Below are 25,447 nucleotides of genomic sequence, written 5' to 3'. Positions count from 1 at the left end.
AATGGCACAATAAAAAATTGAAGAAACGTAAAATTGTGCTTTTCTAGTAAAATTTTTCTGCTTTGCATCGCCCGGGAATCGAACCAAGGTCTATTGCGTGGAAGGCAACAATGATACAACTGAACCACCGATGCATGATTTTTATCTGTTTTAATCGTTTGAACAAAAACTTTGCTCTTCATTTCAATTTTTCACCGAATTTTTGAATCAAAATCATGAATGATTCATTTCATTTGAGTTTTGAACATCAGCTATTCATTGAGTAGTTTTCTTTTTTGACAGTGGAACAGTAATAAGTTACAAAAGTTTAAGACTGCTCTTTCTTAGGATTTTTTTTCTGCTATGCATCGGCCGGTAATCGAACCCGTGTCTATCGCGTGCTAGGCGACAATTCTACAATTGAACCACCGATGCTTGATGTAAACTGTTTTGATAGTTTGAAGAAAGTTTTGCTCTTCAATCCAATCTTTTCATCAAAACTTCGAACAAAATCATGTAAGTTTTGTTTCATTCTAATTGAGGTTGAATTCAGCTGAATATTTCAGTTTTTTTCCTCTTTTTGACAGTGGACAGTAAAATTACAAAAATTTAAACTTGCACTTTTCTAGTAAAACTATCTGCGCTGCATCGGCCGGGACTCGAACACGGGTATATTTCTTGGCAGGCGACAATCCTGCCACTGAGCCACTGATGCTTGAATTAAGTTTCTCACCTTTTGAACAAAAACTTTGCCCTTCATTTCAATTTTTTAACAATATTTTGAATCAAAATTTTGAAAGATTCAATTCATTTGAGTTTTAAAATACAGCTATTCAATTGAGTATTTTTCCTCTTTTTTGACAGTGGAACAGTAACAAGTTAGAAAAGTTTAAGACTGCTCTTTCCACGGAAATAATTTCTGCTATGTATCGGCCGGAAATCGGACCCGGGTCTATCGCGTGGCTGGCGACAATTCTACCACTGAACCAGCGATGCTTGATTTACTCTATTTTAATCGTTTCAACAAAGTTTTGCTCTTCAATCCAATTTTTTCATCAAAACTTTGAAAAAAATCATGAAAACTTTGTTTCAGTCTAATTGAGGTTTTGAGCTCAGCTGAATATTTTGATAGTTTCCTTTTTTTTGACAGTGAAACAGTAAAAATGAAAACATTCAAGTTTGCGCTTTTCCGGTAACATTTTTTGCTTTGCTGCTTTGCATCGGCCGGGAATCGAACCCGGGTCTATCGCGTGGCAGGCAACAATGATACAACTGAACCACCGATGCATGATTTTTATCTGTTTTAATCGTTTGAACAAAAACATTGCTCTTCATTTCAATTTTTCACCGAATTTTTGAATCAAAATCATGAATGATTCATTTCATTTGAGTTTTGAACATCAGCTATTCATTGAGTAGTTTTCTTTTTTGACAGTGGAACAGTAATAAGTTACAAAAGTTTAAGACTGCTCTTTCTTAGGAATTTTTTTCTGCTATGCATCGGCCGGTAATCGAACCCGTGTCTATCGCGTGCTAGGCGACAATTCTACAATTGAACCACCGATGCTTGATGTAAACTGTTTTGATAGTTTGAAGAAAGTTTTGCTCTTCAATCCAATCTTTTCATCAAAACTTCGAACAAAATCATGTAAGTTTTGTTTCATTCTAATTGAGGTTGAATTCAGCTGAATATTTCAGTTTTTTTCCTCTTTTTGACAGTGGACAGTAAAATTACAAAAATTTAAACTTGCACTTATCTAGTAAAACTCTCTGCGCTGCATCGGCCGGGACTCGAACACGGGTATATTTCTTGGCAGGCGACAATCCTGCCACTGAACCACTGATGCTTGAATTAAGTTTCTCACCTTTTGAACAAAAACTTTGCCCTTCATTTCAATTTTTTAACAATATTTTGAATCAAAACTTTGAAAGATTCAATTCATTTGAGTTTTAAAATACAGCTATTCAATTGAGTAGTTTTCCTCTTTTTTGACAGTGGAACAGTAACAAGTTACAAAAGTTTAAGACTGCTCTTTCCACGGAAATAATTTCTGCTATGTATCGGCCGGAAATCGGACCCGGGTCTATCGCGTGGCTGGCGACAATTCTACCACTGAACCAGCGATGCTTGATTTACTCTATTTTAATCGTTTCAAAGTTTTGCTCTTCAATCCAATTTTTTCATCAAAACTTTGAACAAAATCATGAAAACTTTGTTTCAGTCTAATTGAGGTTTTGAGCTCAGCTGAATATTTTGATAGTTTCCTCTTTTTTGACAGTGAAACAGTAAAAATGAAAACATTCAAGTTTGCGCTTTTCCGGTAAAATTTTTTGCTTTGCTGCTTTGCATCGGCCGGGAATCGAACCCGGGTCTATCGCGTGGCAGGCGACAATTCTACCACTGAACCACCGATGCTTGATTTACACTATTTTAATCGTTTGAACAAAGTTTTTCCCTTCAATCCAATTTTTTTTCGAAACTTCGAACAAAATCATGAAAAATTTGTTTCGTTCTAATTGAGGTTGAGTTCAGCTGAGTATTTCAGTAGTTTCCTCTTTTTTGACAGTGGACAGTAAAAACAACAAAACTTTCAACTTGCGCTTTTCTAGAAAACTTTCTGCGTTGCATAGGCCGGGACTCGGACACGGGTATATTGCTTGGCAGGCGAAAATCCTGCCACTGAACCACTGATGCTTGTATTAATATGTTCACCGTTTGAACAAAAACTTTGCCCTTCGTTTCAATTTTTTAACAATATTTTGAATCAAAATCATGAATGATTCAATTCATTTGAGTTTTAAAATACAGTTTTCATTTGCGTAGATTTCCTCTTTTTTAACAGTGGAACAGTGATAAGTTACAAAAGGTTAAGACTGCTCTTTCCTCGGAAATTTTTTCTGCTATGTATCGGCCGGAAATCGGACCCGGGTCTGTCGCGTGGCTGGCGACAATTCTACCACTGAACCAGCGATGCTTGATTTACTCTATTTTAATCGTTTCAACAAAGTTTTGCTCTTCAATCCAATTTTTTCATCAAAACTTTGAACAAAATCATGAAAACTTTGTTTCAGTCTAATTGAGGTTTTGAGCTCAGCTGAATATTTTGATAGTTTCCTCTTTTTTGACAGTGAAACAGTAAAAAATGAAAACATTCAAGTTTGCGCTTTTCCGGCAAAATTTTTTGCTTTGCTGCTTTGCATCGGCCGGGAATCGAAACCGGGTCTATCGCGTGGGAGGCGACAATTCTACCACTGAACCAGCGATGCTTGATTTAAAATGCTCTAATCGTTCCTGCAAATTTTTGCTCTATCATCCAAGTTTTTCATGAAAGCGTTGAATCAAAATCATGAAAACTTTGTTTCATTTTAATTGATGTTTCCAATTCAGCTAATTATTTGAGTAGTTTTCCTCTTTTTTGACAGTGGCACAATAAAAAATTGAAAAAACGTAAAATTGCGCTTTTTTAGAAAAATTTTTCTGTTTTTCTGCTTTGCATCGCCCGGGAATCGAACCATGTTCTATTGCGTGGAAGGCAACAATGCTTCAACTGAACCACCGATGCTTGATTTACACTATTTTAATCGTTTGAACAAAGTTTTGCTCTTCAATCCAAATTTTTCTTCGAAACTCCGAACAAAATCATGAAAAATTTGTTTCATTCTAATTGAGGTTCAATTCAGTTAAATATTTCAGTAGTTTCCTCTTTTTTGACAGTGGAACAGTAAAAAGTTGCAAAAATTTAAGTTTGCGTTTTTCCGGCAAATTTTTCTGCTTTTCTGCTTTGCATCAGACGGGAATCGAAATTGGGTCTATCGCGTGGCAGGCGACCATGCTACAACTGAACCACCGATGCTTGATTTTAACTGCTTTAATTGTTCCAGCAAAGTTTTGCTCTATCATCCAATTATTTTCATCAAAGCTTTGAATCAAAATCATGAAAACTTTGTTTCCTTTTAATTGAGGTTTCCAATTCAGCTAATTATTTGAGTTGTTTTCCTCTTTTTTGACAGTGGCACAATAAAAAATTGAAGAAACGTAAAATTGCGCTTTTCTAGAAAATTTTTTCTGCTTTTCTGCTTTGCATCGCCCGTGAATCGAACCTTGGTCTATTGTGTGGAAGGCAACAATGCTACAACTGAACCACTGATGCTTGATTTTTATCTGTTTTAATCGTTTGAACAAAAACTTTGCTCTTCATTTCAATTTTTCACCAAGTTTTCGAATCAAAATCATGAATTATTCATTTCATTTGAGTTTTGAACTTCATTTATTCATTTGAGTAGTTTTCTTTTTTGAAAGTGGAACAATAATAAGTTACAAAAGCTTAAGACTGCTCTTTCTTAGGAATTTTTTTCTGCTTTGCATCGCCCGCGAATCGAACACTGGTCTATCGTGTGCCAGGCGACAATTCTACCACTGAACCACCAATGCTTGATTTACACTATTTTAATCGTTTGAACCAAGTTTTGCTCTTCAATCCAATCTAATTGAGGTTGAGTTCAGCTGAGTATTTCAGTAGTTTCCTCTTTTTTGACAGTGGACAGTAAAAAATACAAAACTTTAAATTTGCGCTTTTCTAGTGAAACTTTCTGCGGTGCATAGGCCGGGACTCGAACACGGGTATATTGCTTGGCAGTCGACAATCCTGCCACTGAACCATTGATTCTTGTATTAATATGTTCACCGTTTGAACAAAAACTTTGCATTTCAATTCAATTTTTTAACAATATTTTGAATCAAAATCATGAACTAACCAATTGATTTGAGTTTTTAATACAGTTTTCATTTGAGTAGATTTCCTTTTTTTTGACAGTGGAACAGTGATAAATTAAAAAAGATTAAGACTGCTCTTTCCTCGGAAATTTTTTCTGCTATGTATCGGCCGGAAATCGGACCCGGGTCTATTGCGTGGCTGGCGACAATTCTACCACTGAACCAGCGATGCTTGATTTTTACTATTTTAATCGTTTGAACAAAGTTTTGCTCTTCAATCCAATTTTTTCATCAAAACTTGTTTCAGTCTAATTGAGGTTTTGAGCTCAGCTGAATATTTTGATAGTTTCCTCTTTTTTGACAGTGAAACAGTAAAAAATGAAAACATTCAAGTTTGCGCTTTTCCGGCAAAATTTTTTGCTTTGCTGCTTTGCATCGGCCGGGAATCGAAACCGTGTCTATCGCGTGGGAGGCGACAATTCTACCACTGAACCACCGATGCTTGATTTAAAATGCTCTAATCGTTCCAGCAAAGTTTTGCTCTATCATCCAAGTTTTTCATGAAAGCGTTGAATCAAAATCATGAAAACTTTGTTTCATTTTAATTGATGTTTCCAATTTAGCTAATTATTTGAGTAGTTTTCCTCTTTTTTGACTGTGGCACAATAAAAAATTGAAAAAACGTAAAATTGCGCTTTTTTAGAAAAAATTTTCTGTTTTTCTGCTTTGCATCGGCCGGGAATCGAAACCGGGTCTATCTCGTGGGAGGCGACAATTCTACCACTGAACCACCGATGCTTGATTTAAACTGCTCTAATCGTTCCAGCAAAGTTTTGCTCTATCATTCAAGTTTTTCATGAAAGCGTTGAATCAAAATCATGAAAACTTTGTTTCATTTTAATTGATGTTTCCAATTCAGCTAATTATTTGAGTAGTTTTCCTCTTTTTTGACTGTGGCACAATAAAAAATTGAAAAAACATAAAATTGCGCTTTTTTAGAAAATTTTTTCTGCTTTTCTGCTTTGCATCGCCCGGGAATCGAACCATGGTCTATTGTGTGGAAGGCAACAATGCTACAACTGAACCACCGATGCTTGCTTTTTATCTGTTTTAATCGTTTGAACAAAAACTTTGCTCTTCATTTCAATTTTTCACCAAGCTTTCGAATCAAAATCATGAATGATTCATTTCATTTGAGTTTTGAACTTCATTTATTCATTTGAGTAGTTTTCTTTTTTGAAAGTGGAACAATAATAAGTTACAAAAGCTTAAGACTGCTCTTTCTTAGGAATTGTTTTCTGCTATGCATCGCCCGCGAATTGAACACTGGTCTATCGTGTGCCAGGCGACAATTCTACCACTGAACCACCAATTCTTGATTTACACTATTTTAATTATTTGAACAAAGTTTTGCTCTTCAATCCAATCTAATTGAGGTTGAGTTCAGCTGAGTATTTCAGTAGTTTCCTCTTTTTTGACAGTGGACAGTAAAAATTAAAAAAAACTTTAAATTTGCGCTTTTCTAGTAAAACTTTTTTGACTGTGGCACAATAAAAAATTGAAAAAAGGTAAAATTGCGCTTATTTAGAAAAAATTTTCTGTTTTTCTGCTTTGCATCGGCCGGGAATCGAAACCGGGTCTATCGCGTGGCAGGCGCCATTTCTACGACTGAACCATCGATGCTTGATGTAATCTGTTTTGATAGTTTGAACAAAGTTTTGCTCTATCATCCAAGTTTTTCATCAAAGCGTTGAATCAAGATCATGAAAACTTTGTTTCTTTTTAATTGAGATTTCGAATTCAGCTAATTATTTGAGTAGTTTTCCTCTTTTTTGACAGTGGCACAATAAAAAATTGAAAAAACGTAAAATTGCGCTTTTCTAGAAAATTTTTTTTTTGCTTTTCTGCTTTGCATCGCCCGGGAATCGAACCATGGTCTATTGTGTGGAAGGCAACAATGCTACAACTGAACCACCGATGCTTGCTTTTTATCTGTTTTAATCGTTTGAACAAAAACTTTGCTCTTCATTTCAATTTTTCACCAAGTTTTCGAATCAAAATCATGAATGATTCATTTCATTTGAGTTTTGAACTTCATTTATTCATTTGAGTAGTTTTCTTTTTTGAAAGTGGAACAATAATAAGTTACAAAAGCTTAAGACTGCTCTTTCTTAGGAATTTTTTTCTGCTATGCATCGCCCGCGAGTTGAACACTGGTCTATCGTGTGCCAGGCGACAATTCTACCACTGAACCACCAATTCTTGATTTACACTATTTTAATTGTTTGAACAAAGTTTTGCTCTTCAATCCAATCTAATTGAGGTTGAGTTCAGCTGAGTATTTCAGTAGTTTCCTCTTTTTTGACAGTGGACAGTAAAAATTAAAAAAAACTTTAAATTTGCGCTTTTCTAGTAAAACTGTCTGCGGTGCATAGGCCGGGACTCGAACACGGGTATATTGCTTGTCAGTCGACAATCCTGCCACTGAACCACTGATGCTTGTATTAATAAGTTCACCGTTTGAACAAAAACTTTGCATTTCAATTCATTTTTGTAAACAATATTTTGAATCAAAATCATGAACGATTCAATTCATTTGAGTTTTAAAATAAAGTTTTCATTTGAGTAGATTTCCTCTTTTTTGACAGTGGAACAGTGATAAACTAAAAAAGATTCAGACTGCTCTTTCCTCGGAAATTTTTTCTGCTATGTATCGGCCGGAAATCGGACCTGGGTCTATTGCGTGGCTGGCGAAAATTCTACCACTGAACCAGCGATGCTTGATTTTTACTATTTTAATCGTTTGAACAAAATTTTGCTCTTCAATCCAATTTTTTCATCAAAAACTTTGAACAAAATCATGAAAACTTTGTTTCAGTCTAATTGAGGTTTTGAGCTCAGCTGAATATTTTGATTTTCCTCTTTTTTGACAGTGAAACAGCAAAAAATGAAAACATTTAAGTTTGCGCTTTTCCGGCAAAATTTTTTGCTTTGTTGCTTTGCATCGGCCGGGAATCGAAACCGGGTCTATCGCGTGGGAGGCGACAATTCTACCACTGAACCACCGATGCTTGATTTACACTATTTTAATCGTTTGAACAAATTTTTGCTCTTCAATCCATTTTTTTCTTCGAAACTTCGAACAAAATCATGAAAAATTTGTTTCATTCTAATTGAGGTTCAATTCAGTTAACTATTTCAGTAGTTTCCTCTTTTTGACAGTGGAACAGTAAAAAGTTGCAAAAATTTAAGTTTGCGCTTTTGCGGCAAATTTTTTCTGCTTTTGAGATTTGCATCGGACGGGAATGGAAACCGGGTTTATCGCGTGGCAGGCGCCAATTCTACGACTGAACCATCGATGCTTGACGTAATCTGTTTTGATAGTTTGAACAAAGTTTTGCTCTATCATCCAAGTTTTTCATCAAAGGGTTGAATCAAAATCATGAAAACTTTGTTTCCTTTTAATTGAGGTTTCCAATTTAGCTAATTATTTGAGTAGTTTTCCTCTTTTTTGACAGTGGCACAATAAAAAATTGAATAAACGTAAAATTGCGCTTTTCTAGAAAATTTTTTCTGCTTTTCTGCTTTGCATTGCCCGGGAATCGAACCATGGTCTGTTGTGTGGAAGGCAACAATGCTACAACTGAACCACCGATGCTTGATTTTTATCTGTTTTAATCGTTTGAACAAAAACTTTGCTCTTCATTTCAATTTTTCACCAAGTTTTCGAATCAAAATCATGAATGATTCATTTCATTTGAGTTTTGAACTTCAGCTATTCATTTGAGTAGTTTTTTTTTCTTGAAAGTGGAACAATAATAAGTTACAAAAGCTTAAGACTGCTCTTTCTTAGGATTTTTTTCTGCTATGCATCGCACGCGAATCGAACACTGGTCTATCGTGTGCCAGGCGATAATTCTACCACTGAACCACCAATGCTTGATTTACACTATTTTAATCGTTTGAACAAAGTTTTGCTCTTCAATCCAATCTAATTGAGGTTGAGTTCAGCTGAGTATTTCAGTAGTTTCCTCTTTTTTGACAGTGGACAGTAAAAATTACAAAACTTAAAATTTGCGCTTTTCTAGTAAAACTTTCTGCGGTGCATAGGCCGGGACTCGAACACGGGTATATTGCTTGGCATTCGACAATTCTGCCACTGAACCACTGATGCTTGTATTAATATGTTCACCGTTTGAACAAAAACTTTGCATTTCAATTCAATTTTTAACAATACTTTGAATCAAAATCATGAACGATTCAATTCATTTGAGTTTTAAAATAAAGTTTTCATTTGAGTAGATTTCCTCTTTTTTGACAGTGGAACAGTGATAAACTAAAAAAGATTCAGACTGCTCTTTCCTCGGAAATTTTTTCTGCTATGTATCGGCCGGAAATCGGGCCCGGGTCTATCGCGTGGCTGGCAACAATTCTACCACTGAACCAGCGATGCTTGTTCTTCACTATTTTAATCGTTTGAACAAAGTTTTGCTCTTCAATTCAATTTTTTCATCCAAAACTTTGAACAAAATCATGAAAACTTTGTTTCAGTCTAATTGAGGTTTTGAGCTCAGCTGAATATTTTGATTTTCCTCTTTTTTGACAGTGAAACAGCAAAAAATGAAAACATTAAAGTTTGCGCTTTTCCGGCAAAATTTTTTGCTTTGTTGCTTTGCATCGGCCGGGAATCGAAACCGGGTCTATCGCGTGGGAGGCGACAATTCTACCACTGAACCACCGATGCTTGATTTAAACTGCTCTAATCGTTCCAGCAAAGTTTTGCTCTATCATCCAAGTTTTTCATGAAAGCGTTGAATCAAAATCATGAAAACTTTGTTTCATTTTAATTGATTTCCAATTCAGCTAATTATTTGAGTAGTCTTCCTCTTTTTTGACTGTGGCACAAAAAAAAATGAAAAAACGTAAAATTGCGCTTTTCTAGAAAAATTTTTCTGTTTTTCTGCTTTGCATCGCCCGGGAATCGAACCATTTTCTATTGCGTGGAAGGCGACAATGCTACAACTGAACCACCGATGCTTGATTTACACTATTTTAATCGTTTGAACAAAATTTTGCTCTTCAATCCATTTTTTTCATCAAAACTTTGAACAAAAATATGAAAACTTTGTTTCAGTCTAATTGAGATTTTGAGCTCAGCTGAATATTTTGATAGTTTCCTCTTTTTTGACAGTAAAACAAAAAAAAATGAAAACATTTAAGTTTGATCTTTTCCGGCAAAATTTTTCTGCTTTTCTGATTTGCATTGGACGGGAATCGAAATGGGGTCTATCGCGTGGCAGGCGACAATTCTACGACTGAACCACCGATGCTTGATTTAAAATTCTCTAATCGTTCCAGCAAAGTTTTGCTCTATCATCCAAGTTTTTCATCAAAGCGTTGAATCAAAATCATGAAAAATTTGTTTCCTTTTAATTGAGGTTTCCAATTCAGCTAATTATTTGAGTAGTTTTCCTCTTTTTTTGACAGTGGCACAATAAAAAATTGAAGGAACGTAAAATTGCGCTTTTCTAGAAAATTTTTTCTGCTTTTCTGCTTTGCATCGCCCGGGAATCGAACCATGGTCTATTGTGTGGAAGGCAACAATGCTACAACTGAACCACCGATGCTTGCTTTTTATCTGTTTTAATCGTTTGAACAAAAACTTTGCTCTTCATTTCAATTTTTCACCAAGTTTTCGAATCAAAATCATGAATGATTCATTTCATTTGAGTTTTGAACTTCATTTATTCATTTGTGTAGTTTTCTTTTTTGAAAGTGGAACAATAATAAATTACAAAAGCTTAAGACTGCTCTTTCTTAGGAATTTTTTTCTGCTATGCATCGCCCGCGAATTGAACACTGGTCTATCGTGTGCCAGGCGACAACTCTACCACTGAACCACCAATTCTTGATTTACACTATTTTAATTGTTTGAACAAAGTTTTGCTCTTCAATCCAATCTAATTGAGGTTGAGTTCAGCTGAGTATTTCAGTAGTTTCCTCTTTTTTGACAGTGGACATTAAAAATTAAAAAAACTTTAAATTTGCGCTTTTCTAGTAAAACTTTCTGCGGTGCATAGGCCGGGACTCGAACACGGGTATATTGCTTGGCAGTCGACAATCCTGCCACTGAACCACTGATGCTTGTATTAATAAGTTAATCGTTTGAACAAAAACTTTGCATTTCAATTCATTTTTGTAAACAATATTTTGAATCAAAATCATGAACGATTCAATTCAATTCATTTGAGTTTTAAAATACAGTTTTCATTTGAGTAGATTTCCTCTTTTTTGACAGTGGAACAGTGATAAATTAAAAAAGATTCAGACTGCTCTTTCCTCGGAAATTTTTTTTGCTATGTATCGGCCGGAAATCGGACCCGGGTCTATTGCGTGGCTGGCGAAATTTCTACCACTGAACCAGCGATGCTTGATTTTTACTATTTTAATCGTTTGAACAAAGTTTTGCTCTTCAATCCAATTTTTTCATCCAAAACTTTGAACAAAATCATGAAAACTTTGTTTCAGTCTAATTGAGGTTTTGAGCTCAGCTGAATATTTTGATTTTCCTCTTTTTTGACAGTGAAACAGCAAAAAATGAAAACATTTAAGTTTGCGCTTTTCCGGCAAAATTTTTTGCTTTGTTGCTTTGCATCGGCCGGGAATCGAAACCGGGTCTATCGCGTGGGAGGCGACAATTCTACCACTGAACCACCGATGCTTGATTTACACTATTTTAATCGTTTGAACAAATTTTTGCTCTTCAATCCATTTTTTTCTTCGAAACTTCGAACAAAATCATGAAAAATTTGTTTCATTCTAATTGAGGTTCAATTCAGTTAACTATTTCAGTAGTTTCCTCTTTTTGACAGTGGAACAGTAAAAAGTTGCAAAAATTTAAGTTTGCGCTTTTGCGGCAAATTTTTTCTGCTTTTGAGATTTGCATCGGACGGGAATGGAAACCGGGTTTATCGCGTGGCAGGCGCCAATTCTACGACTGAACCATCGATGCTTGACGTAATCTGTTTTGATAGTTTGAACAAAGTTTTGCTCTATCATCCAAGTTTTTCATCAAAGGGTTGAATCAAAATCATGAAAACTTTGTTTCCTTTTAATTGAGGTTTCCAATTCAGCTAATTATTTGAGTAGTTTTCCTCTTTTTTGACAGTGGCACAATAAAAAATTGAAGAAACGTAAAATTGCGCTTTTCTAGAAAATTTTTTCTGCTTTTCTGCTTTGCATTGCCCGGGAATCGAACCATGGTCTGTTGTGTGGAAGGCAACAATGCTACAACTGAACCACCGATGCTTGATTTTTATCTGTTTTAATCGTTTGAACAAAAACTTTGCTCTTCATTTCAATTTTTCACCAAGTTTTCGAATCAAAATCATGAATGATTCATTTCATTTGAGTTTTGAACTTCAGCTATTCATTTGAGTAGTTTTTTTTTCTTGAAAGTGGAACAATAATAAGTTACAAAAGCTTAAGACTGCTCTTTCTTAGGATTTTTTTTCTGCTATGCATCGCACGCGAATCGAACACTGGTCTATCGTGTGCCAGGCGATAATTCTACCACTGAACCACCAATGCTTGATTTACACTATTTTAATCGTTTGAACAAAGTTTTGCTCTTCAATCCAATCTAATTGAGGTTGAGTTCAGCTGAGTATTTCAGTAGTTTCCTCTTTTTTGACAGTGGACAGTAAAAATTACAAAACTTAAAATTTGCGCTTTTCTAGTAAAACTTTCTGCGGTGCATAGGCCGGGACTCGAACACGGGTATATTGCTTGGCATTCGACAATTCTGCCACTGAACCACTGATGCTTGTATTAATATGTTCACCGTTTGAACAAAAACTTTGCATTTCAATTCAATTTTTAACAATACTTTGAATCAAAATCATGAACGATTCAATTCATTTGAGTTTTAAAATAAAGTTTTCATTTGAGTAGATTTCCTCTTTTTTGACAGTGGAACAGTGATAAACTAAAAAAGATTCAGACTGCTCTTTCCTCGGAAATTTTTTCTGCTATGTATCGGCCGGAAATCGGGCCCGGGTCTATCGCGTGGCTGGCAACAATTCTACCACTGAACCAGCGATGCTTGTTCTTCACTATTTTAATCGTTTGAACAAAGTTTTGCTCTTCAATTCAATTTTTTCATCCAAAACTTTGAACAAAATCATGAAAACTTTGTTTCAGTCTAATTGAGGTTTTGAGCTCAGCTGAATATTTTGATTTTCCTCTTTTTTGACAGTGAAACAGCAAAAAATGAAAACATTAAAGTTTGCGCTTTTCCGGCAAAATTTTTTGCTTTGTTGCTTTGCATCGGCCGGGAATCGAAACCGGGTCTATCGCGTGGGAGGCGACAATTCTACCACTGAACCACCGATGCTTGATTTAAACTGCTCTAATCGTTCCAGCAAAGTTTTGCTCTATCATCCAAGTTTTTCATGAAAGCGTTGAATCAAAATCATGAAAACTTTGTTTCATTTTAATTGATTTCCAATTCAGCTAATTATTTGAGTAGTCTTCCTCTTTTTTGACTGTGGCACAAAAAAAAATGAAAAAACGTAAAATTGCGCTTTTCTAGAAAAATTTTTCTGTTTTTCTGCTTTGCATCGCCCGGGAATCGAACCATTTTCTATTGCGTGGAAGGCGACAATGCTACAACTGAACCACCGATGCTTGATTTACACTATTTTAATCGTTTGAACAAAATTTTGCTCTTCAATCCATTTTTTTCATCAAAACTTTGAACAAAAATATGAAAACTTTGTTTCAGTCTAATTGAGATTTTGAGCTCAGCTGAATATTTTGATAGTTTCCTCTTTTTTGACAGTAAAACAAAAAAAAATGAAAACATTTAAGTTTGATCTTTTCCGGCAAAATTTTTCTGCTTTTCTGATTTGCATTGGACGGGAATCGAAATGGGGTCTATCGCGTGGCAGGCGACAATTCTACGACTGAACCACCGATGCTTGATTTAAAATGCTCTAATCGTTCCAGCAAAGTTTTGCTCTATCATCCAAGTTTTTCATCAAAGCGTTGAATCAAAATCATGAAAAATTTGTTTCCTTTTAATTGAGGTTTCCAATTCAGCTAATTATTTGAGTAGTTTTCCTCTTTTTTTGACAGTGGCACAATAAAAAATTGAAGGAACGTAAAATTGCGCTTTTCTAGAAAATTTTTTCTGCTTTTCTGCTTTGCATCGCCCGGGAATCGAACCATGGTCTATTGTGTGGAAGGCAACAATGCTACAACTGAACCACCGATGCTTGCTTTTTATCTGTTTTAATCGTTTGAACAAAAACTTTGCTCTTCATTTCAATTTTTCACCAAGTTTTCGAATCAAAATCATGAATGATTCATTTCATTTGAGTTTTGAACTTCATTTATTCATTTGTGTAGTTTTCTTTTTTGAAAGTGGAACAATAATAAATTACAAAAGCTTAAGACTGCTCTTTCTTAGGAATTTTTTTCTGCTATGCATCGCCCGCGAATTGAACACTGGTCTATCGTGTGCCAGGCGACAACTCTACCACTGAACCACCAATTCTTGATTTACACTATTTTAATTGTTTGAACAAAGTTTTGCTCTTCAATCCAATCTAATTGAGGTTGAGTTCAGCTGAGTATTTCAGTAGTTTCCTCTTTTTTGACAGTGGACATTAAAAATTAAAAAAACTTTAAATTTGCGCTTTTCTAGTAAAACTTTCTGCGGTGCATAGGCCGGGACTCGAACACGGGTATATTGCTTGGCAGTCGACAATCCTGCCACTGAACCACTGATGCTTGTATTAATAAGTTCATCGTTTGAACAAAAACTTTGCATTTCAATTCATTTTTGTAAACAATATTTTGAATCAAAATCATGAACGATTCAATTCAATTCATTTGAGTTTTAAAATACAGTTTTCATTTGAGTAGATTTCCTCTTTTTTGACAGTGGAACAGTGATAAATTAAAAAAGATTCAGACTGCTCTTTCCTCGGAAATTTTTTTTGCTATGTATCGGCCGGAAATCGGACCCGGGTCTATTGCGTGGCTGGCGAAATTTCTACCACTGAACCAGCGATGCTTGATTTTTACTATTTTAATCGTTTGAACAAAGTTTTGCTCTTCAATCCAATTTTTTCATCCAAAACTTTGAACAAAATCATGAAAACTTTGTTTCAGTCTAATTGAGGTTTTGAGCTCAGCTGAATATTTTGATTTTCCTCTTTTTTGACAGTGAAACAGCAAAAAATGAAAACATTTAAGTTTGCGCTTTTCCTGCAAAATTTTTTGCTTTGTTGCTTTGCATCGGCTGGGAATCGAAACCGGGTCTATCGCGTGGGAGGCGACAATTCTACCACTGAACCACCGATGCTTGATTTACACTATTTTAATCGTTTGAACAAATTTTTGCTCTTCAATCCATTTTTTTCTTCGAAACTTCGAACAAAATCATGAAAAATTTGTTTCATTCTAATTGAGGTTCAATTCAGTTAACTATTTCAGTAGTTTCCTCTTTTTTGACAGTGGAACAGTAAAAAGTTGCAAAAATTTAAGTTTGCGCTTTTCCGGCAAATTTTTTCTGCTTTTGAGATTTGCATCGGACGGGAATGGAAACCGGGTTTATCGCGTGGCAGGCGCCAATTCTACGACTGAACCATCGATGCTTGATGTAATCTGTTTTGATAGTTTGAACAAAGTTTTGCTCTATCATCCAAGTTTTTCATCAAAGGGTTGAATCAAAATCATGAAAACTTTGTTTCCTTTTAATTGAGGTTTCCAATTCAGCTAATTATTTGAGTAGTTTTCCACTTTTTTTACAGTGGCACAATAAAAAATTGAAGAAACGTAAAATTGCGCTTTTCTAGAAAATTTTTTCTGCTTTTCTGCTTTGCATTGCCCGGGAATCGAACCATGGTCTGTTGTGTGGAAGGCAACAATGCTACAACTGAACCACCGATGCTTGATTTTTATCTGCTTTCATCGTTTGAACAAAAACTTTGCTCTTCATTTCAATTTTTCACCAAGTTTTCGAATCAAAATCATGAATGATTCATTTCATTTGAGTTTTGAACTTCAGCTATTCATTTGAGTAGTTTTTTTTCTTGAAAGTGGAACAATAATAAGTTACAAAAGCTTAAGACTGCTCTTTCTTAGGATTTTTTTTCTGCTATGCATCGCACGCGAATCGAACACTGGTCTATCGTGTGCCAGGCGATAATTCTACCACTGAACCACCAATGCTTGATTTACACTATTTTAATCGTTTGAACAAAGTTTTGCTCTTCAATCCAATCTAATTGAGGTTGAGTTCAGCTGAGTATTTCAGTAGTTTCCTCTTTTTTGACAGTGGACAGTAAAAATTACAAAACTTTAAATTTGCGCTTTTCTAGTAAAACTTTCTGCGGTGCATAGGCCGGGACTCGAACACGGGTATATTGCTTGGCAGTCGACAATCCTGCCACTGAACCACTGATGCTTGTATTAATATGTTCACCGTTTGAACAAAAACTTTGCATTTCAATTCAATTTTTAACAATACTTTGAATCAAAATCATGAACGATTCAATTCATTTGAGTTTTAAAATAAAGTTTTCATTTGAGTAGATTTCCTCTTTTTTGACAGTGGAACAGTGATAAACTAAAAAAGATTCAGACTGCTCTTTCCTCGGAAATTTTTTCTGCTATGTATCGGCCGGAAATCGGACCCGGGTCTATCGCGTGGCTGGCGACAATTCTACCACTGAACCAGCGATGCTTGTTTTTCACTATTTTAATCGTTTGAACAAAGTTTTGCTCTTCAATTCAATTTTTTCATCCAAAACTTTGAACAAAATCATGAAAACTTTGTTTCAGTCTAATTGAGGTTTTGAGCTCAGCTGAATATTTTGATTTTCCTCTTTTTTGACAGTGAAACAGCAAAAAATGAAAACATTTAAGTTTGCGCTTTTCCGGCAAAATTTTTTGCTTTGTTGCTTTGCATCGGCCGGGAATCGAAACCGGGTCTATCGCGTGGGAGGCGACAATTCTACCACTGAATCACCGATGCTTGATTTAAACTGCTCTAATCGTTCCAGCAAAGTTTTGCTCTATCATCCAAGTTTTTCATGACAGCGTTGAATCAAAATCATGAAAACTTTGTTTCATTTTAATTGATTTCCAATTCAGCTACTTATTTGAGTAGTTTTCCTCTTTTTTTGACAGTGGCACAATAAAAAATTGAAGAAACGTAAAATTGCGCTTTTCTAGAAAATTTTTTCTGCTTTGCTGATTTGCATTGGACGGGAATCGAAATCGTGTCTATCGCGTGGCAGGCGACAATTCTACGACTGAACCACCGATGCTTGATTTAAAATGCTCTAATCGTTCCAGCAAAGTTTTGCTCTATCATCCAAGTTTTTCATCAAAGCGTTGAATCAAAATCATGAAAACTTTGTTTCCTTTTAATTGAGGTTTCCAATTCAGCTAATTATTTGAGTAGTTTTCCTCTTTTTTTGACAGTGGCACAATAAAAAATTGAAGAAACGTAAAATTGCGCTTTTCTAGAAAATTTTTTCTGCTTTTCTGCTTTGCATCGCGCGGGAATCGAACCATGGTCTATTGCGTGGAAGGCAACAATGCTACAACTGAACCACCGATGCATGATTTTTATCCGTATTAATCGTTTGAACAAAAACTTTGCTCTTCATTTCAATTTTTCGCCGAATTTTTGAATCAAAATCATGAATGATTAATTTCATTTGAGTTTTGAACTTCAGCTATTCATTGAGTAGTTTTCTTTTTTGACAGTGAAACAGTAATAAGTTACAAAAGTTTAAGACTCTTTCTTAGGAATTTTTTTCTGCTATGCATCGGCCGGTAATCGAACCCATGTCTATCGCGTGCTAGGCGACAATTCTACCACTGAACCACCGATGCTTGCTGTAAACTGTTTTGATAGTTTGAAGAAAGTTTTGCTCTTCAATCCAATCTTTTCATCAAAACTTCGAACAAAATCATGAAAGTTTTGTTTCATTCTAATTGAGGTTGAATTCAGCTGAATATTTCACTAGTTTCCTCTTTTTTGACAGTGGAACAGTAAAAAGTTGCAAAAATTTAAGTTTGATCTTTTCCGGCAAAATTTTTTCTGCTTTTCTGATTTGCATTGGAGGGGAATCGAAATCGGGTCTATCGCGTGGCAGGCGACAATTCTACGACTGAACCACCGATGCTTGATGTAAACTGTTTTGATAGTTTGAAGAAAGTTTTGCTCTTCAATCCAATCTTTTCATCAAAACTTCGAAGAAAATCATGAAAGTTTTGTTTCATTCTAATTGAGGTTTTGAATTCAGCCGAATATTTTAGTATTTTTCCTCTTTTTGACAGTGGACAGTAAAATTTACAGAAGTTTAAACTTGCCCTTTTCTAGTAACACTCTCTGCTCTGCATCGGCCGGGACTCGAACACGGGACTATTGCTTCGAAGTCGACAATCCTGCCACTGAACCACTGATGCTTGAATTAAGTTGTTCACCGTTTGAACAAAAAATTTGCCTTCGTTTCAATTTTTTAACAATATTTTGAATCGAAATCTTGAAAGATTCAATTCATTTGAGTTTAAAAATACAGCTATATATTTGAGTAATTTTCCTCTTTTTTGACAGTGGAACAGTAAAAAGTTACAAAAGTTTAAGACTGCTTTTTCCTAGGAAATTCTTTCTGCTATGCATCGGTCAGGAATAAAAACCGGGTCTGTCGCGTGGCAGGCGACAATTCTACCATTAAACCAGCGTTGCTTGAGTTACACTATTTTAATCGTTTGAACAAAATTTTGCTCTTCAATCCAATTTTTTTATCAAAACTTTGAACAAAATCATGAAACATTGTTTCAGTCTAATTGAGGTTTTGAACTCGTGGAGCAGTGAAAAATGAAAAAATTTAAGTTTGCGCTTTTCCGGCAAAACTTTTAGCATTGCTGCTTTGCATCGGCCGGGAATCGAACCCGGGTCCATCGCGTGGCAGGCGACAATTTCCACCACTGAACCGATGCTTGATGTTAATTACTATAATCGTTTCAGCAAAGTTTTGCTCTATCATCCAAATTTTTCATCAAAGCGTTGAACCAAAGTCATGAAAACTTTGTTTCATTTTAATTGAACTTTCGAATTCAGCTAATTATTTGAGTAGTTTTTCCCTTTTTTGTTAGTGGAACAGTAAAAAGTTACAAACGTTTAAGTTAGCGCTTTTCTAGGAAAACTATCTGCGCTGCATCGGCCGGGAATCGAATACGTGTATATTGCTAGGCAGGCGACAATCATCCACTAACCCAGCGATGCTTGAATTAGACTGTTCACCGTTTGAACAAAAAGTTTGCTCTTCAATTCAATTTTTTCCCAAATTTTCGAATCAAAACCCTGAATGACCTATTTTATTTGAGTTGTAAAACTCAGCTAATTATTAGTTCTCCTCTTTTTTGACAGTGGAACAGTAGGAAATTGAAAAAATTTAACTTTGCGCTTTTCTAGGAAAATTTTTCTGCTTTCCTGCTTTGCACCGGCCGGGAATCAAACCCGGGTCTGTCGCGTTGAAGGAGACAATTCTTCAACTGAACCACTGATGTCTAATTTATACTGTTTTAATTGTTCCAACAAAGTTTTGCTCTTCATTCCAATTTTTTCATCAAAGTTTCGAATCAAAATCAAAAAAACGTTGTTTCATTTTAATTGAGATTTCGAATTCAGCTACTTATTTGAGTAATTTTCCTCTTTTTTGACAGTGGCACAGTAATAATTGAAAAAACGTAAAATTGCGCTTTTCTCGAGATTTTTTTCTGCTTTTCTGCTTTGCATCGCTCGGGATTCGAATCATGGTCTATCGCGTTGAAGGCGACAATGCTAAAACTGAACCACCGATGCCTGATGTTTAACTGCTTTAATCGGTTGAACAAAAATTTTGCTCTTCATTTCAATTTTTCTTCAAAATTTTGAATCAAAGTCATGAATGGTTCATTTCATTTGAGTTTAGAACTTCAGCTATTTACTTGAGTATTTTTCTTCTTTTTTGACAGTGGAACAGTAATAAGTTACAAAAGTTTAAGATTGCGCTTTTCTGGGACTTTTTTTCTGCTTTGCATCGGCCGGAAAAGGAACTCGGGTCTATCGCATGGCAGGTGACAATTCTACCACCGGTCTTTGATTTAACCTTTTTTAATTGTTCCGACAAAAACTTTGCTCATCATTTTAAATTTTTTTCGCAGCAATTTTTTGCATCAAACTTTGCAGCAACCAGAAATCAAATCCGGCTCTATCGGGTGGCAGGCGACAATTTTACCACTGAACCGCCGATGCTTGATTTTATCCGTTTCAATCTTTTCGTCAATTTTTTGCTCTTCATTCCAATTTTTTCATCAAAGCTTCGAATCAAAGCCCTGAATGACCTATTTTTTTTTGAGTTGTAAAATTCAGCTAAATTTAACTTTGCGCTTTTCTAGGAAAATTTTTCTGCTTTCCTGCTTTGCACCGGCCGGGAATCGAACACGGGTTTATCGCGTGGGGGACGACTATTCTACCACTGAACCACAGATGCTTGATTTTTACTGTTTTAATCGTTCCAACAAAATTTTTCTCTCCATCTATTTTTTTTCTATCAAAGCTGCGAATCAAAATCACCAAAATTTTGTTTCATTTTAATTAAGGCTTCGAATTCGGCTGAATATTTGAGTATTTTTCTTCTCTTTTGACAGTGGAACTGTGAAAATACAAAAGTTTAATTTTGTGATTTACTAGGAAAACTATCTGCGCTGCATCGGCCGTGAGTCGAATACGGGTAAATTGCTAGGCAGGCGACAATTCTTCCACTAACCCACCGATGCTTGATTTAAACCGTTCACCGTTTGAACAAAAACTTTGCTCTTAATTACAGTTTTTTTTACAAACTTTCGAATCAAAAGCATGAATGATTCATTTAATTTATAAAGATTGCGCTTCTCTTGGAAACTTTTTTCTTCTTTGCATCGGCCGGGAATCGAAATCAGGTCTATCGCGTGGGGGACGACTATTCTACCACTGAACCACAGATGCTTAATTTTTACTGTTTTAATCGTTCCAACAAAATTTTGCTCTCCATTCTAATTTTTTTCTATCAAAGCTTCGAATCAAAATCACCAAAACTTTGTTTCATTTTAATTAAGGCTTCGAATTCGGCTGAATATTTGAGTATTTTTCTTCTTTTTTGACAGTGGAACTGTGAAAAAACGAAAGTTTAATTTTGTGATTTACTAGGAAAACTATCTGCGCTGCATCGGCCGCGAGTCGAATACGGGTAAATTGCTAGGCAGGCGACAATTCTTTCACTAACCCACCGATGCTTGATTTAAACTGTTCACCGTTTGAACAAAAACTTTGCTCTTTATTGCAATTTTTTTTGCCAAACTTTCGAATCAAAATCATGAATGATTCATTTCATTTGAGTTCAAAATTCAGCTATTTATTTGAGTAGTTTTCCTCTTTTTTGACAGTGGCACAGTAATAATTGAAAAAACGTAAAATTGCGCTTTTCTCGAAACCTTTTTCTGCTTTTCTGCTTTGCATCGCCCGGGATTCGAACCATGGTCTATCGCGTTGAAGGCGACAATGCTACAACTGAACCACCGATGCCTGATGTTTAACTGCTTTAATCGTTTGAAAAAAAATTTTGCTCTTCATTTCAATTTTTCTTCAAAATTTTGAATCAAAGTCATGAATGGTTCATTTCATTTGAGTTTAGAACTTCAGCTATTTACTTGAGTAGTTTTCTTCTTTTTTGACAGTGGAACAGTAGGAAGTTGAAAAAATTTAACTTTGCGCTTTTCTAGGAAAATTTTTCTGCTTTCCTGCTTTGCACCGGCCGGGAATCGAACAGGGGTCTATCGCGTGGGGGACGACAATTCTACCACTGAACCACAGATGCTTGATTTTTACTGTTTTAATCGTTCCAACAAAATTTTGCTCTCCATTCTATTTTTTTTCTATCAAAGCTTCGAATCAAAATCACCAAAACTTTGTTTCATTTTAATTAAGGCTTCGAATTTGGCTGAATATTTGAGTTTTTTTTTCTTTTTTGACGGTAGAACTGTGAAAACACAAAAGTTTAATTTTGTGATTTACTAGGAAAACTATCTGCGCTGCATCGGCCGTGAGTCGAATACGGGTGAATTGTTAGGCAAGGCGACAATTCTTCCACTAACCCACCGATGCTTGGTTTAAACTGTTCACCGTTTGAACAAAAACTTTGCTCTTAATTGCAATTTTTTTTACCAAACTTTCGAATCAAAATCATGAATGGTTCATTTCATTTGAGTTTCAAAATTCAGCTATTTATTTGAGTAGTTTTCCTCTTTTTTGACAGTGGCACAGTAATAATTGAAAAAACGTAAAATTGCGCTTTTCTCGAAAACTTTTTCTGCTTTTCTGCTTTGCATCGCCCGGGATTCGAATCATGGTCTATCGCGTTGAAGGCGACAATCCTACAACTGAACCACCGATGCCTGATGTTTACTTGCTTTAATCGTTTGAACAAAAATTTTGCTCTTCATTTCAATTTTTCTTCAAAATTTTGAATCAAAGTCATGAATGGTTCATTTCATTTGAGTTTAGAACTTCAGCTATTTACTTGAGTAGTTTTCTTCTTTTTTGACAGTGGAACAGTAGGAAGTTGAAAAAATTTAACTTTGCGCTCTTCTAGGAAAATTTTTCTGCTTTCCTGCTTTGCACCGGCCGGGTATCGAACACGGGTCTATCGCGTGGGGGACGACAATTCTACCACTGAACCACAGATGCTTGATTTTTACTTTTTTAATCGTTCCAACAAAATTTTGCTCTCCATTCTATTTTTTTTCTATCAAAGCTTCGAATCAAAATCACCAAAACTTTGTTTCATTTTAATTAAGGCTTCGAATTTGGCTGAATATTTGAGTATTTTTCTTCTTTTTTGACGGTGGAACTGTGAAAACACCAAAGTTTAATTTTGTGATTTACTAGGAAAACTATCTGCGCTGCATCGGCCGTGAGTCGAATACGGGTAAATTTCTAGGCAGCCGACAATTGTTCCACTAACCCACCGATGCTTGATTTAAACTGTTCACCGTTTGAACAAAAACTTTGCTCTTAATTGCAATTTTTTTTACCAAACTTTCGAATCAAAATCATGAAAGATTCATTTCATTTGAGTTTCAAAATTCAGCTATTTATTTGAGTAGTTTTCCTCTTTTTTGACAATGGAGCAGTAAGAAGTTACAAAAATTAAGATTGCGCTTCTCTTGGAAGTTTTTTTCTTCTTTGCATCGGCCGGGAATCGAACACGGGTCTATCGCGTGGGGGACGACTATTCTACCACTGAACCACAGATGCTTGATTTTTACTGTTTTAATCGTTCCAAAAAAATTTTGCTCTCCATTCTAATTTTTTTCTATCAAAGCTTCGAATCAAAATCACCAAAACTTTGTTTCATTTTAATTAAGGCTTCGAATTCGGCTGAATATTTGAGTATTTTTCTTCTTTTTTGACAGTGGAACTGTGAAAAAACGAAAGTTTAATTTTGTGATTTACTAGGAAAACTATCTGCGCTGCATCGGCCGCGAGTCGAGTACGGGTAAATTGCTAGGCAGGCGACAATTCTTTCACTAACCCACCGATGCTTGATTTAAACTGTTCACCGTTTGAACAAAAACTTTGCTCTTTATTGCAATTTTTTTTACCAAACTTTCGAATCAAAATCATGAATGATTCATTTCATTTGAGTTTCAAAATTCAGCTATTTATTTGAGTAGTTTTCCTCTTTTTTGACAGTGAAGCAGTAAGAAGTTACAAAAAATTAGGATTGCGCTTTTCTAGGAATTTTTTTCTTCTTTGCATCGCCCGGGAAACGATCACGAGCCTATCGCGTGTTAGACGAATATTCTACCACTGAACCACAGTGGCTTGAGTTCTCACTGTTTTAATCGTTCCCACAAAAGTTTGCTCTTCATTCTAATTTTTTTTATCAAGGCTTCGAATCAAAATCATGACAGTTTTGTTTCGTTTTAAGTGAGGTTTCGATTTCAGCTATTTATTTGAGTGGTTTTCCTCTTTTTTTACAATGGAGCAATAAGAAAATACAAAAAATTAAGATTTCGCTTTTCTTGGAAATTTTTTTCTTCTTAGCATCGCCCGGGAAACGAACACGGGTCTATCGCGTGTTAGACGACTATTCTACCACTGAAACACAGTGGCTTGAGTTCTCACTGTTTTAATCGTTCCCACAAAATTTTGCTCTTCCTTCTAATTTTTTAAATCAAAGTTTGGAAAAAAAATCATGAAAATTTTGTTTCGTTTTAAATGAGGTTTCGAATTCAGCTATTTATTTGAGTGGTTTTCTTCTCTTTTGACAATGGAGCACTAAGAAAAAACAAAAAAATTAGGAATGCGCTTCTCTTGGAAATTTTTTTCTTCTTTGCATCGGACGGAAATCAAACACGGGTCTATCGCGTGGGGGACGACTATTCTACCACTGAACCACAGATGCTTGATTTTTACTGTTTTAATCGTTCCAACAAAATTTTGCTCTCCATTCTAATTTTTTTCTATCAAAGCTTCGAATCAAAATCACCAAAACTTTGTTTCATTTTAATTAAGGCTTCGAATTCGGCTGAATATTTGAGTATTTTTCTTTTTTTTTGACAGTGGAACTGTGAAAAAACGAAAGTTTAATTTTGTGATTTACTAGGAAAACTATCTGCGCTGCATCGGCCGCGAGTCGAATACGGGTAAATTGCTAGGCAGGCGACAATTCTTTCACTAACCCACCGATGCTTGATTTAAACTGTTCACCGTTTGAACAAAAGCTTTGCTCTTTATTGCAATTTTTTTTACCAAACTTTCGAATCAAAATCATGAATGATTCATTTCATTTGAGTTTCAAAATTCAGCTATTTATTTGAGTAGTTTTCCTCTTTTTTGACAGTGAAGCAGTAAGAAGTTACAAAAAATTAGGATTGCGCTTTTCTAGGAATATTTTTTCTTCTTTGCATCGCCCGGGAAACAAACACGAGTCTATTGCGTGTTAGACGACTATTCTACCACTGAACCACAGTGGCTTGAGTTCTCACTGTTTTAATCGTTCCCACAAAATTTTGCTCTTCATTCTAATTTTTTTTATCAAAGCTTCGAATCAAAACCATGACAGTTTTGTTTCGTTTTAAGTGAGGTTTTGATTTCAGCTATTTATTTGAGTGGTTTTCCTCTTTTTTTTTTTACAATGGAGCAATAAGAAAATACAAAAAATTAAGATTTCGCTTTTCTTGGAAATTGTTTTCTTCTTTGCATCGCCCGGGAAACGAACACGGGTCTCTCGCGTGTTAGACGACTATTCTACCACTGAACCACAGTGGCTTGAGTTCTCACTGTTTTAATCGTTCCCACAAAATTTTGCTCTTCCTTCTAATTTTTTAAATCAAAGTTTGGAATCAAAATCATGAAAATTTTGTTTCGTTTTAAATGAGGTTTCGAATTCAGCTATTTATTTGAGTGGTTTTCTTCTTTTTTGACAATGGAGCAGTAAGAAAATACAAAAAAATTAGGATTGCGCTTCTCTTGGAAATTTTTTTCTTCTTTGCATCGGACGGAAATCAAACACGGGTATATCGCGTGGGGGACGACTATTCTACCACTGAACCACAGATGCTTGATTTTTACTGTTTTAATCGTTCCAACAAAATTTTGCTCTCCATTCTAATTTTTTCTATCAAAGCTTCGAATCAAAATCA

At 35.3% G+C, this 25,447-nt stretch overlaps 1 protein-coding gene and 11 non-coding genes across 12 annotated transcripts in view; 1 reads left to right on the top strand and 11 right to left on the bottom strand.

The window, feature by feature from the left end:
* The window catches only part of LOC134842826 (neo-calmodulin-like), a 212,006-nt gene that overhangs the window by 162,349 nt on the left and 24,210 nt on the right, over positions 1-25,447 (top strand). The gene's annotated exons all lie outside the window — the stretch shown is intronic.
* Positions 2,325-2,395, bottom strand: Trnag-gcc (transfer RNA glycine (anticodon GCC)). Its single transcript has one exon. It is a non-coding gene; the product is annotated as a tRNA-Gly (tRNA).
* Positions 3,176-3,246, bottom strand: Trnag-ccc (transfer RNA glycine (anticodon CCC)). The gene has a single exon. It is a non-coding gene; the product is annotated as a tRNA-Gly (tRNA).
* On the bottom strand, positions 5,125-5,195 carry Trnag-ccc (transfer RNA glycine (anticodon CCC)). Its single transcript has one exon. It is a non-coding gene; the product is annotated as a tRNA-Gly (tRNA).
* Positions 5,421-5,491, bottom strand: Trnag-ccc (transfer RNA glycine (anticodon CCC)). The gene has a single exon. It is a non-coding gene; the product is annotated as a tRNA-Gly (tRNA).
* On the bottom strand, positions 7,694-7,764 carry Trnag-ccc (transfer RNA glycine (anticodon CCC)). Its single transcript has one exon. It is a non-coding gene; the product is annotated as a tRNA-Gly (tRNA).
* Positions 9,367-9,437, bottom strand: Trnag-ccc (transfer RNA glycine (anticodon CCC)). The gene has a single exon. It is a non-coding gene; the product is annotated as a tRNA-Gly (tRNA).
* Positions 11,344-11,414, bottom strand: Trnag-ccc (transfer RNA glycine (anticodon CCC)). Its single transcript has one exon. It is a non-coding gene; the product is annotated as a tRNA-Gly (tRNA).
* Trnag-ccc (transfer RNA glycine (anticodon CCC)) lies at positions 13,018-13,088 on the bottom strand. Its single transcript has one exon. It is a non-coding gene; the product is annotated as a tRNA-Gly (tRNA).
* Positions 14,995-15,065, bottom strand: Trnag-ccc (transfer RNA glycine (anticodon CCC)). The gene has a single exon. It is a non-coding gene; the product is annotated as a tRNA-Gly (tRNA).
* On the bottom strand, positions 16,669-16,739 carry Trnag-ccc (transfer RNA glycine (anticodon CCC)). Its single transcript has one exon. It is a non-coding gene; the product is annotated as a tRNA-Gly (tRNA).
* Trnaa-agc (transfer RNA alanine (anticodon AGC)) lies at positions 17,538-17,608 on the bottom strand. Its single transcript has one exon. It is a non-coding gene; the product is annotated as a tRNA-Ala (tRNA).

This window comes from Symsagittifera roscoffensis, chromosome 3 (assembly GCF_963678635.1).
Source record: "Symsagittifera roscoffensis chromosome 3, txSymRosc1.1, whole genome shotgun sequence".
NCBI lineage: Eukaryota > Metazoa > Xenacoelomorpha > Acoela > Convolutidae > Symsagittifera > Symsagittifera roscoffensis.
The sequence above is the reverse complement of the archived record's forward strand: the minus strand, read 5'-3'. Positions and strand labels throughout refer to the sequence as shown.